Here is a 9,439-nt window from a genome sequence, read left to right as displayed (position 1 = left end):
GTGAATCCTTTTGCAATCGGGTGTGTTTTTCATTTGAGAAATTTGATGCAATTCTGGATCAGTTTTGCAGCCTGAAGTCTTTAGCACAGCGTTTCCCAATTAAATCTAGTCACAGAACACTTTTATATTTTGTATAACATAATGGAGCTCCTTAAATATATTTAGCGTAGCAAATAAAAAAATAAAAAATTGCGCCGCAGGCGAAAAAAATTCTTGGTTCAAGATCTAATACCTTTAAATTGAAAGTTACACCTGCTTCGGCTGCTGGTCCTCCTGTTCCTTACCCCAATGCTACCTGCGGCCTCTCACTGCCCCGTATTACCTCTCTCCCCGTGGTGTAGGGGGGGAAGGGAGCCCACCGTAGTGTTGCTGTCTCCGTCCCTCCTCGCGGCTGCAAAGTATTGCCTCTGGGGATATATCGGGCACGGGTGGGGAGACCCAGCTCCTGATCTGAATTCTGCCGGTCTCCTCCGATCCCTTGCCTAGGCCCTCCATGCGGTTCCGGCAGCCAATTAGGAATTGCTGGGATCGATTTCAGGAAACACCGGCGGCCGCTCCGATGCCGCTATCTCCCGCAGCCTGCCACCCCCACCGGACACCCCAGCCTGCCAGAAGCTCCGGTTAAACGAAGGAGGTGCAGCGGCCTAATTTGTTATTTTTTCGGGGAACCCTTAATTTTACCATTTGGAAAACGCTGCTTTAGCAAATAGTCCCATGACACAGAAACATCCATTGCACTCAATGGGACTTTTAGTGCGATAAAAGCCCCCGATCGCATCGGCACTATTGCAGTTCAACAAATATGTCTGGGACTATTTACTAACGTCTCCCAGTTGCAAATCTGGAGTGAAATCAACACACTACATCAGCAACAAAGTGTACTACTGTATATTTATTAAGGAAAACGAATAATCGAAACCAAATACACAGTTTCCTTTTCCTAAACTGTGTGCCACTTTTGCACTAGGATCTGCTGTGTGTCTTTAGCACATTCTCCCTTTGAGCCTGTTACAGGCATAGCATCCTCATTACAATGAGGTTTACTGCACCCAGCTCCCCAGCCTCCCTCCATCTGGACCATGGGCAGCCATGAGATTAATGCGATCTGTAATAATCCCCACTGCCAGCACAGTCACCATCACTAAGGAGATCTGTACAGTAACACAAACAACCAGGGCGCCCTAAACCCTGGATCTCGCGAGGACACCACTGGTGAGCTGTGTGGAGTTCGAGTCACCGGCTTCGGTCTCCATAGTAACGCGGCGGCTTTGCTGTGACGGGGGGGGTGGGAGGGGGGGAGAGCGGGTGTATGCGCAGCTGACAATAGATCAGCGCCGGCTCACCGCCGGCCCCGTGTTCCCACTCCCGGGAGGCGGGTGGTTGAAGAGGCTGCTTCCTGCAGGGAAGACCGTCTGCGCGGTGTGAGGGTCCTGAGGTGCGTGGATGAAGGGGGGGGGGGGGCTTATGTCAGGGAAATCTGAGTGAGGCAGCTTGGCTGTTACCATGGCAGCTCTCATGCTCAGGGCTAAAGTGACAGTATATGTGGTCTCTTAGTACTGGGACAGGTAATATGTATTACATACTCTAATTAAAGAATTGCAGTTATACACACACACACACGCGATATCTCATATTTATTTATAAAATGTTTTACCAGGAAGTAATACATTGAGAGTTACCTCTCGTTTTCAAGTATGTCCTGGACATAGTTAATATGACAAATAATACATGGTTACAAATACAGTTACATAAATGAACAGGGTATACATTATATACAATACCAATACATTGCTTGCACAGTTAGAGAAGATGTATATTATAGGCGTATGTAACAGTTACAGACCAGATTAAAATATGAGACAGCCTTAGTTTTGAAAGAACTTAAACTGGTGGTGGATGTGAGTCTCTGGTAGGTTGTTCCAGTTGTGGGGTGCACGGTAAGAGAAGGAGGAACGGCCGGATACTATGTTGAGCCTTGGGACCATGAACAGTCTTTTGGAGTCAGATCTCAGATGATAAGTGTGTGGTAGGGGTGAGGAGCTTGTTCAGATAGATGGGTAGCTTGCCCAGAAAGTATTTGAAGGCAAGAAGGTGAACTTTGTGCCTAGACTCTAGTGATGACCAATCTGTTCTTTGAGCATTTCGCAGTGATGTGTGTTGTAGTTGCATTGGAGAACGAAACGACAAATTGAATTGTAGAGGGTGTCAAGTTTGCTAAGGTGGGTTTGAGGTGCCGAGCCATATACTATGTCTACATAGTCGATAATTGGCATTAGCATCTGCTGTGTGATACGATTTCTGACCAGCATCTATATATAGATGTTGATATATATATATAAATAAAATCAGAAATTAATAGACGATACCGTTCTGTGGGTAACGAAATGCTTTTATTTGTGCGACCTTTTCGAGTTACACTGATCTCTTCTTCTGGCGATGGTACAATGGATAAAGCAAGAACGTCTGTGTAATTGTCTACTACTGTGTGCACCTCTAGTATGCAGGGTCGGTCCTGATGAAAATCCCTTAGCACAAGGATGCGCAAAGTGGGGTGCGCGCCCCCCAGAAGGGCACAATATTTTTCAGGGGGGTGCGGTGGTTGCAGAGGACCTGTGCTCTTCCCCAAGCATTTAAATTAAATGCCTGGGGATCGCGTGAGGCCTCTTCAATGTCTCATACCTTGTCTTCCGTAACACGGAACGTGACCCCGCTGCGTCATTTGACGCCGAAGACAAGAAAGGAGTGGGGCACGAGCTGGTAAGGAGAGTAGGCAGGGGTGCGCAGGGGGGAAAGTTTGCGCACCCCTGCCTTAACAGACCAAAACGTTGGTTGTTCCTGACTGCTTATACCCTTATGATTACTTCAATTCACCTCGTTTTACTGTATTGTTTCTTCTAAGCCACATGGCTTGGGTGATGTTTATTTAATTATATGTACTGGATAGATATGTGTAGTCGTATAGACAGATATATGTGTGTGGGTGAGTGTGTGTATAGACAGGTGATTTTGTGTACAGATAGATTGGTATATATATATTAGATATAGGTATATAGATATTGTTGAGCAGTCCTTGATATCCAGATGTTGCTGCTGTGGTGAATATATCACACCCAAATGCTATTAAATCTTCGTTGTTTGTGAGTGTAATTTGTTACTCTCATTTTAACATTAAATTGTCACACTTTTATGCACTACTGTACAATACCAGGTGAGGGTCCAAGTGCAAAAACAGATGATAGGGTCCCGAAGCAACAAACTGCAGAGATATGCTCGCGGGGGTGTGGAAATACCCCCAGCTCCAAAGCATGCACCGGCAAGATGATAGACCAATGTGAGAGAGAGGCCTGGTGTAACAAATCAGGGAAACTCCTCTCTTACATGCCAGCAGTGGGACAACCTCTCTCTCAGTAATGTGTGGACATCAGTGTCTCATAGACTGAACCCTGCGCGTTTCGTTACTACCATGTGACTGCATCAAGGTATGGAAAACCAATACGAAAGACTCCCTTATATAGTATGAAGTCCGTGAGTACATACAGGTGATAGTAATAAAATACATCGTTATAGAACAAATACATAGGTCTCTCTAATGTGTGGGCCACATAAACTCTTAACATAATAGTCATAATTAACAACATGGTTCGAATTCCGATATTCCTAAATATTTGGGAGACCATATACAAGTGTCCCGGGCCCGGTGGCTGCGGGGGCCCAGTGACCGGGCAAATCAACTTCTTTGCCCAGCTGCCAGCCCTCTCGTTGCCGCCGGGCCCGTCTCTCCCACAGCTGCAGACCTCCCTCACTGTGCCACGCTGAGCTTATGATGCTGGCACGTGGGACAGTCAGTGAGGGAGGCCCGCAGCTGGGGGGGGGGGGAGATTTTGGTATGTATTTGGGTGGTGAGTTTTTTTTTTTTGGTATGTATGGGGCTTGAGGGGGGGTTGGTATGGTATGTATTTGAGCAATAGGGGGGTGGTATGTATTTGGGGGTGGGGGGGTTGCTATGGTATGTATTTGGCAGATGGGAAGTTGGTATGTATTTGGGGGCGGGGAGTTTGATATGTATTTGAGGATGGGGGGTTGCTATGGTATGTATTTGGGGGATGGGAAGTTGTTATGTATTTGGGGGTGTTGTTTTTTTTTTTTTTGGTATAGTATATATTTGTGAGGTGGGTTTTTTCTGTTTGATAAAACATTTTTTTTCTCCAGTTTTGTACCTTGAATAGTTTATTGAATAGGCTGCAATCTGTTTATGTGGTGAATGTTTTGTATCCTTGTATTTTTTTTTTTTATTAAACTGCGTATTTTCGAGCACAACTCTCCCTGGTCTTACCTCCGGGAGACCCTTCAATTCAGAAAATACACAAAACACAGGGGGGGCGGGGGGTTAAATAGGAGCAGTTGTTTTCAAGGAAATAGGTAGCTGTGAAAATCACCTTGGGGACTGAGGGTACTTGCACAAAAACACTGGGAGATATGGGGGTCATTTATCAAAGTCTCCCAGATGTGAAACTAGAGAAATACTGATACAAAAGTACTGCGGTAGATGTATCAAAGAAGAAATTCCCATTGGTGTTAAAATCCCACAATTAGGATGTCCCTGCTTCAGCCCAGGTGGCTCAATCATTCTGACTGAGCCACTGGTTGAGCCACCTGTGCTGTGCTTAAAACCTAACCTGTAGCTAGCCCTTAAGGATTGGAGTTGGCCACTCCTGCTTTTAGGTATTAACTCACTCAAAGGAGTCTATTGCGTTTTATGCTCCACTGTTCCCACAGTTTTGCTGCTAGCAGACTTTGATGTATATTACCCAGTCTCCAGGCTGTGGAAATCCTATAGAAATCAATATGACTTTGATCAATCTCATGCCGTTTAGCCCCGGTTGTGCCGATGGGAGATACTTTAAAACATAAACCCTATCAAATTAAACATCCCAATGATTTCAATGGTAGGTTTTCCTAAATAAATTTTTTAAGACCTCCAAAACTGTGAATCTGTATTACATTGCCTGTATTAGTTTATAATTGGTGGTGTTATTATGAGGATGCAGGGAGTAGTTACTGTATATGAAATTCTCCTAGATCAGGTTTTTGATATTTCTTCTTCACTATGTATTTCGGAAAGTATTGGGTCCGGAGCTGAAATTAACCTGGTTTAAGCTCCGTACACCACATGCTTCATACCTATATTAAAAATAAAATAAAAACGACAGCAAATGCTCCTTTGATAAGTCATTCCAATCGCCTGATTTGTTTTGCAATTCTTTTTCTTTCTTAAGATAAGAATTGAAGCAGGGGTTCTCTGGAGCAGAATCCCATTAATTTCAGCTCCGGGGACCCCGTGCTTCCGGAGATACAGACCTCCATAGAGGGTGCCTGTAGCCACTTGGCTAGCAGGGTTCATGTAATGGCCGCTTTTCAAAGCTCCTGCGTCCTTCGGGGAAAATAGAAAGCCGGGACATCATCGGAGTGGCATCCTATTGGCCCTTATAACGCGGGAGCTTTAAGCTTGCAGGAGATACCGACATCCCCTTTGGAGGTAAGTATCTATGGAAGCAAAGGGGTCCACGGAGCCGAAATGAATAGGGTTCAGCTCCCGAGACCCACTATTCAATGCTGTGTTAAAAAAATACACAAAGAAACTCTCCCACTTGGATTGCTCCTTTAAAACAGAATGTATTCAATTGTGCTTCTAAGGCTGTCATATTTGTTTCATTCATCTACTGTACAATAAATAATTCTGCCAAGTTTTAGTTTAATTCACCAAGCACATCTATGTAAAATGTTGAAAAAGTAATTAACGCGTTTCTTAGCAGTGACACATCCATCTTCAAGCTAATTAAAGTTTGATGTGCTTCTAGATGCACTTTTCATGAGCATGATACTGTACATAGCCCACATAAAGCACATCTGAATTCTATGTATGTATGTATGTATGTCTTTATTTATATAGCGCCATTAATGTACATTGCGCTTCACAGTAGTAATACACTTGACAATCCTATATTCTTATTAATTATCAATAATTAGAATATATTTGTATTTCTCTGGAGCATTTTTGAATGGTCACTGCATGCGATATCTGAGGCAACTATTATTTTGAGAAATATCCCCTTGGTCTTCAATAACAATTCATTTCCAACAATTCTGTTCACATTTCATAGTGGAAGTGGCATTGCAAGTTTGTGCAGACTATACTAACGCGATATGCATTGTCTGTCTCTAACAACGATTGCTTTGATGGCTTTATATTGAGTATGCACCTACTGTATGTAATCAGACAAACGAATAGCTTGTACTTGTAAGAAATATGTACTTTGTAAAAGTAAATGACATTAAAATCCTTCATTTATGGACGTCCATCTGAATATCAAAGTGCAGAACAGGCTATGTTGGTGTTATGTTGATTTGAAGTGAGTCCTTTACAGTACTATATGTATCCTTTGGCATCAACGAGCGCTTAACACTAGTGCAAAAAATCCTATAGAAAGCATTGGAACTTTCTGTTCGATTCCGGTGCTGTTTTTAGTCTGGAGACCTTCATAGGAGCTAATTCAATGAAGACAGAAGCCACAGTTTGGGCCACTTTCCAACGACAGTGACGTGAATTGGAATTTTCATCGGAAAGCAGCCGCTTCAGACTTCAGAATTTGATCCATGGACTTCAATGTATCCAAGTGATAATTTTCCTCCTACAAAATACACCACAAGCATTGGGGAGCAGTCAATGTATGTCATGGAACAAGAATCATATTTCTGTTTGACCCCCCCTTGCAGCTTCTTGTCAGCTCCTTAGTTTCAGCTGCATGTATTTGCTCTACACACACACACACACACACACACACACACACTGTGCCTGTGTGATATATTACTATGTTGCCTTTTCTGCATCTGAGCATGTAGCCAGTGAGTTGCTACAGCAACCCCTGAGATCTTTTCTCAGAATGGGCTATTCTGCCCTCCCCCCTGTCTTGCTGACAGTTGGTCTGTCCCTACACTATTCCTGTCTCCCAGATCCCCCTCACTGTTTTTTACTTCCTGACACTGGCTGAGTTAGTACCCCTTCTATGTTACACTCCTCCCGGCAAGGCCCAATCCTTTTCCCCTGCCCTTAACTACGAAGCACCTATAGAGAAGCACTCTCCCAACACAACATTACATCCACAACTGCCTGTATTCGCTGCTGCTTTTCTAATAAAGTGAAGGAAATATAACAGGACTTGGTGTGCTTTGGAAAGGGGGCTGAGTTGAAGCTATCTGGGTCCATTCATATCCTAGACATGACACTGGGTCCAGAATAATGTACATAGAGAAGTGTTTTATGGAGGGATAACGGAGGGAATGTCATTTTTTTTAGTTGGCTCCATATATAGCTTTTACTGTATCAAAAATAATGCAATACTTTTCATACGTCTTTTCTGTTATACACAGATGGGATCAGGCTAACACATTCCAATTGTGAACCAAAAGTAGCCAATTAAAAATGCATAACAATAATTATTAGTCATAGGATTGTATCAGTAAATGTTGAGAACTTTACCTTGTAAAAGGAAGCTCATTCACATTAAAGTGACAGTCTCCTATAGGTGTAATAATGGCAATGTCATGTTCTGTAGGTTCAATGTAGGTGATTGACTCCATTTGAATACAATTCATACATATTTGTTTGTTTTTTTAATGCATTTTAAACTTTTAATGTCTCATGGTAACCAAATGCTTTGGAGTGGTTGTACAAATGTCACTTTCTGTGCCCTTAACTACGAAGCACCTATAGAGAAGCACTCTCCCAACACAACATTACATCCACAAGTGCCTGTATTCGCTGCTGCTTTTCTAATAAAGTGAAGGAAATATAACAGGACTTGGTGTGCTTTGGAAAGGGGGCTGAGTTGAAGCTATCTGGGTCCATTCATATCCTAGACATGACCCTGGGTCCAGAATAGTGAAAAGGAAGACCGTGTGCTTTGGGGACACACACAGAAGCTGCTACTCACAGCCTTTATGCTAATACAGAGCAGTCTCTGCACACTGACAAGCAAGCAATTTACACTGTCAGATACATAGCAGTCTCTGCACACCAGTTCAAGGAAAACAGCTCTACAAACAGCAAGCAGCTTTACACTGCCAAACAGAGCAGCAGGCTCTATACCACAGAGCACAAACTCTGCACACAAGGCAGCAGCACTGCAGACAGACTATGCACTATACACAGAACTTTGATTGCCCTTTCTGTTTGAGTCCACCCTCTGCACAGCTACACAGTGAGGAGCTACCATCTAACCTACCCCTGCGCACGTTCCCATGGCTAGCGCCACCAAGGGCCACGCCACCGGACAACTGCCAGGACACGGGTCAGAGCCACCGGACACCTGTGAGTACAGCTAACCCTACGCTGAACGCTGCAGGATACCACTCAGCATCATCTGAGAGGCTAAAGGCCTACATACACCTACAGCATGGCAGAACTCAGATCCCCACCAGACACAACGCAGGAGAGTGACCACTCAAACACAGAGACCGCCGCACAACTGCCACAGGCGCAGGCAGACGCAAGGCCTAAACGGATAGTCACACTCGCACAAAAGGCCCGCGAAAAATATGAAGCAGACATTGACACGCACCGCGCCAATTAGGAAGGGCCTGGGAGAACACTGAACTTGAAATGAGTAATGTCGCGGACGTTAGCGATCAGGAAAGGCAGATCAAGCAAGCTATTACTCAGATTAAGTCATGCCACAAACGTTATGTAGCGCTGTCACAAGCATATTTCACCTATCTGACAAGGACTAACACGGAAGACAGCCTGCGGGAACGCGACCTGCAAAAGGCGATTGACCTAGAACTTGATGGCATCATGCAGACCGCCATCACAGATGCCCAAAGCGAGAGAAAAGAGCTCCTCCTGGAGACTGCATCGCAGCGCTCCAGCACATCCAGGCACTCATCAGGGTCAGCAAGATCAGCGCAATCTAACGTGTCGAGCGCGAGCCACCGCAGAGGCCGCACGTGCTAGGGCCGAATATGGTCAGAAAGAGGCAGCCGTAAGGGCAGAAAGAGCGCGCATAGAAGAGGAGGAGCAGAATGCTGCCAATGCCGCTGCACCGCCGCTGCCACTGCCACCGCCGCCAATACCGCCACTGCGCGTAGGAAGGATGAATTGGACGCGGATCTAGAAGCTCTAAGCAAAGAAGAGGACGCCGCCGCCATAGCCCAAGCCGAAGTCTTAGAAGCAGCTGCGAGACAAGACAGCGGGGAGCGACCGTACATAAGGATAGCCTCAGAGGATCCAGTCCAACGCACTGAGGACTATGTGAGGAGCCTCTTCGGCATGAATACCAACGCACCATCTCAACACGACGGGAGTGACTCCACAGACACCAAAGACTTGCTAGATCCACGTGGAGAAGACGCTGTTCCTTCAAGGGTACACGCTACCTGGGAT

The 9,439-nt window shown here is 44.9% G+C and overlaps 1 protein-coding gene across 2 annotated transcripts in view; it reads left to right on the top strand.

The window, feature by feature from the left end:
• The first annotated feature begins 1,277 nt into the window (after positions 1-1,277).
• The window catches only part of CCDC181 (coiled-coil domain containing 181), a 65,029-nt gene continuing 56,867 nt past the window's right edge, over positions 1,278-9,439 (top strand). The window contains exon 1 of one of the 2 annotated variants that reach the window (XM_075589429.1): positions 1,278-1,435. The gene's annotated coding sequence lies outside the window, so the exon portion shown is untranslated. The remainder of the gene's footprint in view (positions 1,436-9,439) is intronic. The other variant, XM_075589427.1, reaches the window with a different exon arrangement.

The sequence above is a fragment of the Ascaphus truei genome, chromosome 3 (genome assembly GCF_040206685.1).
Source record: "Ascaphus truei isolate aAscTru1 chromosome 3, aAscTru1.hap1, whole genome shotgun sequence".
Taxonomy (NCBI): Eukaryota; Metazoa; Chordata; class Amphibia; order Anura; family Ascaphidae; genus Ascaphus; species Ascaphus truei.
This window is presented reverse-complemented; position numbering and strand designations above follow the sequence as displayed.